The following is a 9,952-nucleotide window of genomic DNA, read 5'->3' on the forward strand; positions in this document are numbered from 1 at the left end:
ATCAAAAGCTTTTTCTGCATCAATTGAGAGAATCCTATGGTCTTTGTTTTTTTGTTTATGTGATGAATTATATTTATAGATTTACACATGTTGAACCAGCCTTGAGATTCTGGGATAAAACCCACTTGGTCATGGTGTATAATTTTTTTTATGTGTTGCTGGATTCTGTTTGTTAGGATCTTGTTGCATATTTTCGCATCAATATTCATTAGTGATATTGGTGTGTAATTTTCTTTCTTTCTTGGTTCTTTTCCTGTTTGGGGGATCAAGGTGATGTTTGCTTCATAGAATGTGTTGGGTAATATTCTGCCTTTTTCTGTATTTTGGGAAAAGATAAGTAGTATAGGTACTAATTCTTCTTTAAAGGTTTGGTAGAATTCTGATGTGAAGCCATCTGGTCCTGGGCTTTTCTTTCTAGGGAGATTTTGTATAGTTGATGCTATTTCAGAACTTAATGTAGGCCTGTTCAACGTTTCCACTTCCTTCTGGCTAAGTCTTGGAAGGTGGCGTGCTCCCAACTATTGGTCAATTTCCTTCAGATTTTCATATTTCTGAGAATAAAGTTTCTTGTGATCTTCATTAAGGATTGTTTGAATTTCTAAAGGGTCTGTTGTTATTTCATCTTTACCATTTCCGAGTGATGAAAATAGCGATTTTACTTTTTTTTTCTTGGTTAGGTTGGCTCAAGGTTTATCTATCTTATTGACCTTTTCAAAAAAACAATTTTTTGATATATTGATCTGTTGTAAAATCTTTTTTTTTCAATTTCATTAAATTCTGCTCTAATTTTAGTTATTTCTTTTCTTCTTCTGGGTTTCAGATTGGAGTGTTCTTCCTTTTCCAGTTGCTTGAGATGTCCCATTAAGTTGTTAACTTCCTCTTTTTCCATTTTCTTGAGGAAGGCTTGCAGTGCTATAAATTTCCCTCTTTGGACTGCCTTTGCAGTATCCCAGAGGTTCTGGTAACTCGTATCTTCATTATTGTTTGTTCTAAAAATTTGGTAATTTCCTTCTTGATCTCGTCTCTGACCCACCTATCATTCAGCATAAGGTTTTTTAGCTTCCTTGTTTTTGTTTGAGTCTGCAGATTCCTGTTGTTACTGAGTTGAACTTTTTTCCATGATGGTCTGAGAAGATGCAAGGAATACTTTCTATTCTTTTAAATTTTCCAAGGTTAGACTTGTGACTAAAATGTGGTCTATTTTGGAGTATGTTCTGTGGGCCAATGAGAAAAATGTGTATTCAGTTTTGTTAGTATGAAATGTTCTGTAGATGTCCGTTAAATCCAAATGCTGAATGGTTAAATTCAAATCTAATTTCTTTGCTAAGCTTCTTGTTGGAGGATCTATCCAACACTGCCAAAGGAGTATTATGATCTCCGACTATGATGGAGCTGAGAGAAATCAAGTTGCTCATGTCTATTAGAGTATCTCTTATAAATTGAGGTGCATTCTGGTTGGGTGCATAAATATTGATGATTGAAATCTCATCATATTGAGTATTACCCTAAACAAATATAAAGTAACCATCCTTATCCTTGCTCACTTTTGTTGGTTTAAAGCCTATTGTATCTGCAAATAAAATTGCAACACCTGCTTTTTTCTGCTTTCCATTTACCTGGAATATAGATGACCATCCCTTCACCCTGAGTCTATATTTGTCTTTTAGGGTAAGATAGGATTCTTGTATGCAACAGATGTCTGGTCTGAGTTTCTGTGTCCATTCAGCCAGCCTGTGCCTCTTTAGAGGGCAATTTAAGCCATTCACATTGATTGAGAATATTGATAAAACTGGTATAATTTTGGGTATCAAGTTTTTTGAAAGTCCAGTGGATATCTTTAATCCTTTTGCCACTATGGAAGTTGGAATTTGATCAAAAGTTTCTGTGTGAGTTTACTTATGTGGTGGAGGATTGTGCTGATCAGTATGGAGGATAGGTCTGAGAATATCTTGGAGGCCTGGTTTAGTTATAGCAAATTTCTTCAATGTGTGAATGTCATTAAAGTATTTAATTTCTCCATCATAAATGAAACTCAGTTTAGCTGGATACAGGATCCTGTGTTGAAAGTCATTTTGTTTTAGGAGGTTAAAAGTCGACGACTAACCTCTTCTAGCCTGAAAGGTTTCAGCAGAGAGATCTGCAGTCATTCTAATATTTTTCCCCTTGTAGGTTATCATTTTCTTACATCTAGCTGCTTTCAGGATTTTCTCTTTCATATTAACTTTAGTGAAGTTAATTATGATGTGTCTGAGGGATGTCTTATTTGGGGTGAGTCATGCTGAGGTTCTGAAACTGTCTGCTATCTGAATTTCAGACTCTCTTGGCATGTCTGGAAAGTTATCTTTCATAATTTCATGAAGTAGAGCCTCTGTGCTTTGTGAAGCCACTTTGTTACCTTCAGGGGTTCCTATAAGATGAATATTAGTTTTCTTTGAATTTTCCCAGAGCTCTCTGAGAGAGTGATCACTTTTGCTCTCCATTTCTCTTCATCCTTGCATGCTTGGGCATGTTCAGAAGCTTTGTCCTCAATGTCAGAGATCCTTTGTTCTGCATGCTCCATTCTGTTACCAAGAGATTCTACACTATTTTTCAGATCTTTGAGGGCTGCAATTTCTTGCCTCAGTATTTCAAAATCTTTGGTCATTTTATCTTTGAAATCATTGAATTCTTGACACATCTTTGAAATAATTTCTTGAAATTCTAATTCCTTCCTTTCTTCCATTCTGTTAATCTTATTTGCTATTCAAATTCTGAACTTGATTTCTGACATCTCAGCCATCTGTTTATGGATGAGATCTTCAATTTTGTCTGTGCCATCCTTCCTTGGGGGAGTTGATCTATTCTGGTTATTTGAATTACCAGAGTTTTTCCACTGATTCTGCCCCATTCTGAATTATACCGTGTGGAGACTGTACCAGAAGTGTTCAGTGAGTGGCCTCCACCAGAGAAGATGCCAGCTTCCTCTGGTTGCCCAGAGAGGCAGAGCATGTCTCTCCAGAAGAGTCTCAGGGCTGTGGGTCCTTGTTGTTCCCACTGCTGTGGCTCCTGGTCTTTGCCTTGTGGTACCACCGTTCTAGTATTGTTTCCTCTCAGCTGACTGTCCTCTCATAGTTCTCAGGTGGCTGGATGGGGATGCCAGGAGCATACAGCTCTGGGAGTTCTGGGCCCTTCTGGTGCAGGTGCCTGGAGTGGGGAACTCCTCCGCCACCTGCGGCATACATGTGGCTCTATCAAGCAGTTCTCAGCCCACCCAGAGCAGGGGACTCCTCTGCCACCACCAGTGGGATGCATGCGGCTCTAGCAAGCAGTTCTGGGCCTGCCCAGAATGGGTACCTGGAGCAGGAAACTCTTCTGCCGCCGCCCGCAGGATGTGCATGGCTTTAGCAAGCAGTTCTGGGCCCACCCAGATCAGAGGACTCCTTCACTGGCCCCTGCAGGATGTGCGTGCCTCTAGCAAGCATTTCTGGGCCTGCCCGGAGTGGAGGACTCCTCTGCTGCTGCCAGCAGGATGCACACGACAGTAGCAGGCAGATCGGGGCCGCCCGGAGCAGGAGACTCCTCCGCTACTGCCTGCTGGACTTGTGCAGCTCTAGCAAGCAGTTCTGGGGCCTCCCATGCAGGTGCCTGGAATGAGGGACTCCTCCACTGCCACCTGCGGAATGCACACGGGTCAAGCAGGTCTCCAGCTGCTATACCAGGACTGGTCTTGCAGGGGTGGGGGATGTTGCTCTTGTGCTCCCCCTCACTGTCTCTGTAGGCAAGGGGGGAAGGGTGGACTGGAAATTCAAAATGCCAGTAAGAATGTTTGTTTCATTTTTCTGCCAGGTGACAGAGTGTTTAGAATCTCAGCAGGGTCCCTCTAGGGGAGTAGACCCCCCTTCCTGTGGTTCTCACACATGGGGTGAGATAATAGTTCCTCAATTCATCGCTCACCTGTAGAAAACTTACAGGAGCAGTTGAAGAGAAAACAAAGAGAAAACCACAACTTTCTTGGGGGAGGGGATGGACACTTTTCCTTTGGGATGTATTATGTACCTGTAAATTGCTTTCTTGGAGTCTCAACTTGCCTCCACAGAGGTGTCCTGCAGATATCACTCTTCTCTCTTGGCTCGGCTCCCAATCTTCAACTTTATTGGGTATTTTCTTGACATTATCCTTCCCTCTGGATGGGAGCTTCTGTTGGAGGCTGGCGTCTGTTGGCCATCTTGCCCATCCCCCAAATTTCCTTCTTTGGACTGCTTTTCCAGGATCTCACAGGTGTTGGTAACTTGTAGCTTTATTGTTGTTATGTTTGTAGAATTTAATAATTTCATCTTTTATCTCTTCCCTGAGCCAACTCTCATTTAACATAGGGTTGTTTAATGTCTTTGCCTTTGTGTGGAGATGAAAATTTTGTTGGAGTTGAGTTCTACCTTTATTTCACTGTGGTCTCAAAGATATATGGTATAATTTCAATTCTTTTAATTTTTTTGAGGTTTTATTTGTATCCTATGACATGATCTATTTTGGAGTATGTTCAATGGGCTGATGAGAAGTACATATATTCCTTAATTTTGGGATGGAGTGTTCTGTATATGTCTATTAAGCCCCTTTGTTTTAGGGTCACATTTAAGTGTCTTGTATCTTTGTTTGGTTTCTGTTTAGAGGATTAATCCAGTTGTGTCAGAGGAGTGTTAAAGTTCCCAGCTATTATGGTATTAGAAGGTATCGTATTGTTCAGATAAATTAAGCTCTGTTTCCTAAAACTGGGAGCATTTAAGTTGGATGCATAAGTATGTAGACTTAAATGCTGTTTTTTTCCTAGCCCTCCCAGAAAATTAACATCACAATTATATATGACAAAGAGAAAAAAAGGGGTATCTTAGTGTTTGTATGAAAAATTTCTGTGACAAAGATAAGAAAAGTAGAAAAATCTCTACCAAAAGAGAAAAAAGGTGAGAAATAAAAAGAAAGAAAGAATAAAATGGACTGAAAAATTATAACAGAAATGGAAGAACTCTTACTATTGAAGAAAATAAAAATGAAAATATAATACAACTAAACCAAACAAAAGAAACAACAAAAACAACAACAAAAGAAAATGATTATGAAATAAACTGAGAAGAGCCATAAGTGAAATATATATATATATATATATGTGTGTATATATATATGTATATGTGTGTGTGTGTGTGTGTGTGCGCGTGGGACACCTGGTAGTACTTTGGTGTTAGGAGACAGAACACACATGCTGGTTTTTCTGTATGATATGGGGGCCAGAAGCCACTGACTTATTTGCTATTAATCAGGGCCTGGTCACTTCATCAGCATTCAGTCCCTGCAGCACTGGGGTTGAAGGTCTCACCAGATATCTTAGGAGGCATGTCAAACAGTGGCCCCTGACAACAATGTGGCCTTCCTAGAGTCACAGGGGCCATTCAGCTCACCCCAAGGATTATTGCTTGAGCTTAACAGGTGTACCAGAGCTAGCCATGCACTAGGACCCTGTGTACTGTTCCTTTAGGATGGCTTTCCCATAATGGCTGTGCCCTGCTAGTAGCCAAGCTGATGAGAGAGCCACCCCACCTGGTATTCAATCCTAGCTGCCAGATGATGCTAGAGCTCATTCATCCTTCCAAGGCAGCACCAGAGAGAAGGTCAGTCCAAAATCAAAAAACTGTGGGCCAGCCCCTTCCTGTCTCTAGTCTTCCATGGGAGGGCCAACTGGCCGGCCTTTGCCCATACCCAGGCATTTGCCTCCTGTGCTGATCTTCCTCTGCTCCAGAACTCCTTTTTGACTCCTGGAGTCTCTGCTGCTTGACTGTGACCTGATAATGAAGTTTCTGGGCAGGTTACACCAGCATGATATGGCTGGATTTCTCTTTCCTTGTTTCACCATGAATAGCTGGTATGGAAATGTCTCTAGCCCACCATTCTCAATATGGGATCTGATGATTGTATTTCCTTTCAAATTATGGTTTTTTCTAATAATAATGGGCTCATATTTGGTTTAGTTTTTTATGTTCTTATTTTAATTCCAGTAGAACTACAGGCTCTTAACCTAGTAAGTAATTTATCAGTTCTATTTTTTTTTTTTTTTATGAAGGCATCCCTCCTAAAGCTCCCCAATATCCTGTTTCTGGATTGGTTATTCTTCAGGAATAATTTATAGCTGTCATCTTGGAGTTTCCTTTTACTATCATCAGAAACTTGATTTTTCTTTTGTACTGGTTCTCTTTTTTTCAAGATCCTATGTTATCATCATTTTTGGTTTATTCCCTTGTTTCTAGGAGAACTCATCTTTTATTTTTTGAGAACTTGCATGTCTGAAATGGCTTATCTTCATAGTTGATATGAAGTATGTAATTCTAGGTCAAAATAATTTCCCCTCAGGATTTTGAAAGCATTTATCTTCTTATCTTCTAGTGTGGTTGTTTAGAAGCTCTGTTATTCTCTCTCAATTTATCTATGTCTCCTTTTATTTCTCTCTACAATTCTCTCCATTCTTGCTATTGTGAAATTTCATGATAATGCATCTTGTATGTTTTATTAATTATTTTGTTAGAGTATACATGACTCTTAAGTGTAAGAAATTTCTTTGAATGATTTCTTTAATTTTCTTTATTTCTTTTCTTCCTTGAGATTGCTTTAAGTTGGATGTTGAATGCCCTGGATTGATCCTATATTTTATCATTCTTATACTGTCTATCTCTTTATCCTTTTGTTATTTTCTTGAAAAAAATTTTTCAAATTCATTCAAACTTACTTATGCATATATTTATATTTACATGTATTTAATTTCTAAGACCTCTTTCTTGTTTTCTGAATTTTCCCTTTCTTCCAATAGCATTTTTTCTTGTTTCATAGGTAGAATGTCTTAATTCTCTAAAGATATTATTATAGCTTAAACACATTTTCTACATTATGTTTTTCCTATAAACTTTTGATGTGTATCATGTTAGGGACTGCCCTCATATGTATGGTGGCCAATGACTATGTTTGTATTTAAGAGTGAGGCATTGAAGCTAATTGGAACGTACTTCTGACTATGATGGAATAGCTGATACAAACTTTCTCTCCTGCTGTAAACAACTACAAAACTGGATACAATATTTAAAATGATTATTTTTTAGACTTCAGAATAGAGGAAGTATAGAACCGTGATCTCTCAGAGAAGGGAAATAAGCAAGATGATTCCTATAGTCACCCCAGGTTTATACTTGGAGGCACTTTATAGACCTGAGAATAGGGAGATGGGTACCCATTGCAGTTTTTAGAGTCTGAGATTTTAGTTTGGGGAGTTTAAGGCAGCTGGAATTTGCAGTTCCAGATACCATGAAATTGATAATTGATGTTGTCAAGTTATACATGCCAAGAATATATCCTTGACAATCAACAAATGCTACAAATCAAAGTTGTTTGCTTGTTCATGTCCATGCCCACCCCCCAGAGTGTGTATTGGTAAACATTTGCCAGCATGCCACTGATAATATTCCTGTCCTTAAGTGTCTTTGACTTGGAAAAATGTTACAGAAGAGAATGTCCAGAAATAGACCTATACATACTTGTTAAATTGATATTTATTTATTGTGAGACAGAGTCTCAAGCTGTCACCCTGGGTAGAGTGCCGTGGTGTCACAGCTCATGACAACCTCAAACTCTTGGGCTTAAGTGATTCTCTTGCCTCAGCCTCCCAAGTAGCTGGGACTACAGGCACCCACCACAATGCCTGGCTATTTTTCTGTTGCAGCTGTCATTGTTGTTTTAGCTGGCCCACACTGGATTCGGACCCGCCAGCCTCGGTGTATGTGGCTGGCACCCTACCCACTGAGCTATGGGTGCCATCTGTTAAATTGATTTTTGGCAAAAAAGCCAAAATGATTTACTGAAGAAAGGATAGATTTTATAGCAAATGGTACTAAACAAGTGGATAACCAATTGAGAAACAACTGAATTTTGGTTGTTACCTTATATCATACAGAAAACTTACTTTAAAGTGATTATACAACTAAACAAGAGTAAATAGTAAAATTTCAAAATGAATCTATGGGATAAAATCTTTGCAGCTTTGTACTAAACAGTAAATAAAAAGATATTTTGCTTTTCAAAAATAAAATCAGAAGTCAAGGCACAGGGAGAAAATATTTGTAATATCTATATATATGATCAGGGCCTTTTATCCATAATATATGAAGAACTCTTATATCTTAAGACAAGCAATATAATATAAATGGAGAAATGATTTAAACAGATACCTCACAAAAGAAGATAGGGATAGCCAACAAGCACTTTAAAATTTGCTGAACATCATTAGTCAATAGACATTAGTTTATTAGTCAACATCATTAGTCAATACAAATAATAAACACAATGGGATACTACTCTACTACACCTACTAGAATGGCTATGATTTAAAAAGACTGACACAATGCTGTAACCAATTTTGACATTATGTTATGGATAAATAAGTACTAAAAAATAAGCCAAAGAACCATAGTATATCTCCTTAACTTTTGTAAACCATGTTTTATGGATAACTTTTCATTTTTTCCCCAAAGGCTGACCTATTTTAATATTTTGAATATGTCAGTGTTAATTTTGAGTTGGCAGGGGTAACTTAACCAACTTACCTTTTAATAAAATTATTAAAATTCAAAAAAAAATAAAAAACAATATAAAGACTGACAATCTCAAGTTTGGGGGAGGATATGAAACCACTGGAACTCATATATTGCTGATGCGTGTATAACATGGTACAGCCACTTTTGAGAGAGCACTGAATCCTAACAATAGACCATCAGAGAAGTCATAACAGCCTCTTTTAAAACTGGTTTGGAAATTTTCTATAAAGGTCAACATACTTTTACTATATTATCCAGCATTTAAACTTCTACCTCCTTATACATTCCACATAAGAGGAAACATATACTGACAAAATAACATATGAATATTGCATCTGAATGTCCCAGACTAAAAGTCAACCAAAATATCTATCAACATTTAAAAAGAACAAAATATGTAGTATATTAATAAAATGGAATACTACTTCATAATAAAAGGAACATAATAGAGATATATGTAAAAACATGGGTTAATTTTGAAACATGTTGAATAAAAGACACCTGATACCAAACAGTACATATTGTAGGATTCCATTTAGACAGAAAACTTGAATTAAAAAAAATGATATATAGAAAGTAAATTAGTGGGTGTTTGCAACCAGACATAGGGTGGGGATTCACTACAGAAGGAACTTATCTTTTGTTGTTATATGGAGATGTTCTATGTCTTGGTCATGGTACATGCTCACATCCAAATTTATCAAGACTCATTTAACTTTATACTTAAGTGGGTAGATTTTACCTTAAGAATTACTGAATTTAGAAATCAGTGCTGATTGGAAGTTATTTATGGATAAATAAATGGGGCCTGTTTCTTTGTGAGCCCACTGCTGCTAATAAGCTGTTTTTTCATTAAGGTATTATCAGATATTTCTAAAAGGGATATGGCTTAGTTTTTATAGAAACAATTATTTTGTATAGTCATGTCATTGTTTTATGTAAACTTTAATTATTTTTCATAATTACCATTATAAGCACAAGTGGCATACAACAGATTTGGAAACTAAAACATTTGACTCTTCTTAAGCATGCAGCTCAACTGGTGATAACTGAAGTGTGAATACATCCTAGGGCATAATCTATATGCTTTTAGCATGCTGAGGGTATCAGTGTGTGTTACAGATGGAACTAAGATCTTCACTTAACCTCATTGATTAAGTAGAGTTTGGTTAAGAGAGGTAAAAAATCTAAGCAGCCATTCAACAGTCTACAACATGTGAGTTCATGTGATCGCTGTGTTGCAAGGTTTTATCTACTAGAATGGAGATCTAGGAAAGGACTTCTGAAGATGACTGGTGTTAGGGAAATATAATTACATATGATATCTCCTGCCAATCTAGTAAAACCAGTTT

The 9,952-nt window shown here is 37.5% G+C and overlaps 1 pseudogene; it reads right to left on the reverse strand.

Annotated features, from left to right (window-relative positions):
* Positions 1 to 3,376, reverse strand: part of LOC100963862 — a 74,125-nt pseudogene extending 70,749 nt beyond the window's left edge.
* Positions 3,377 to 9,952: the final 6,576 nt, after the last annotated feature.

This window comes from Otolemur garnettii, unplaced genomic scaffold, assembly GCF_000181295.1.
Source record: "Otolemur garnettii isolate 467f Iridium unplaced genomic scaffold, OtoGar3 scaffold00110, whole genome shotgun sequence".
Classification (NCBI taxonomy): Eukaryota; Metazoa; Chordata; class Mammalia; order Primates; family Galagidae; genus Otolemur; species Otolemur garnettii.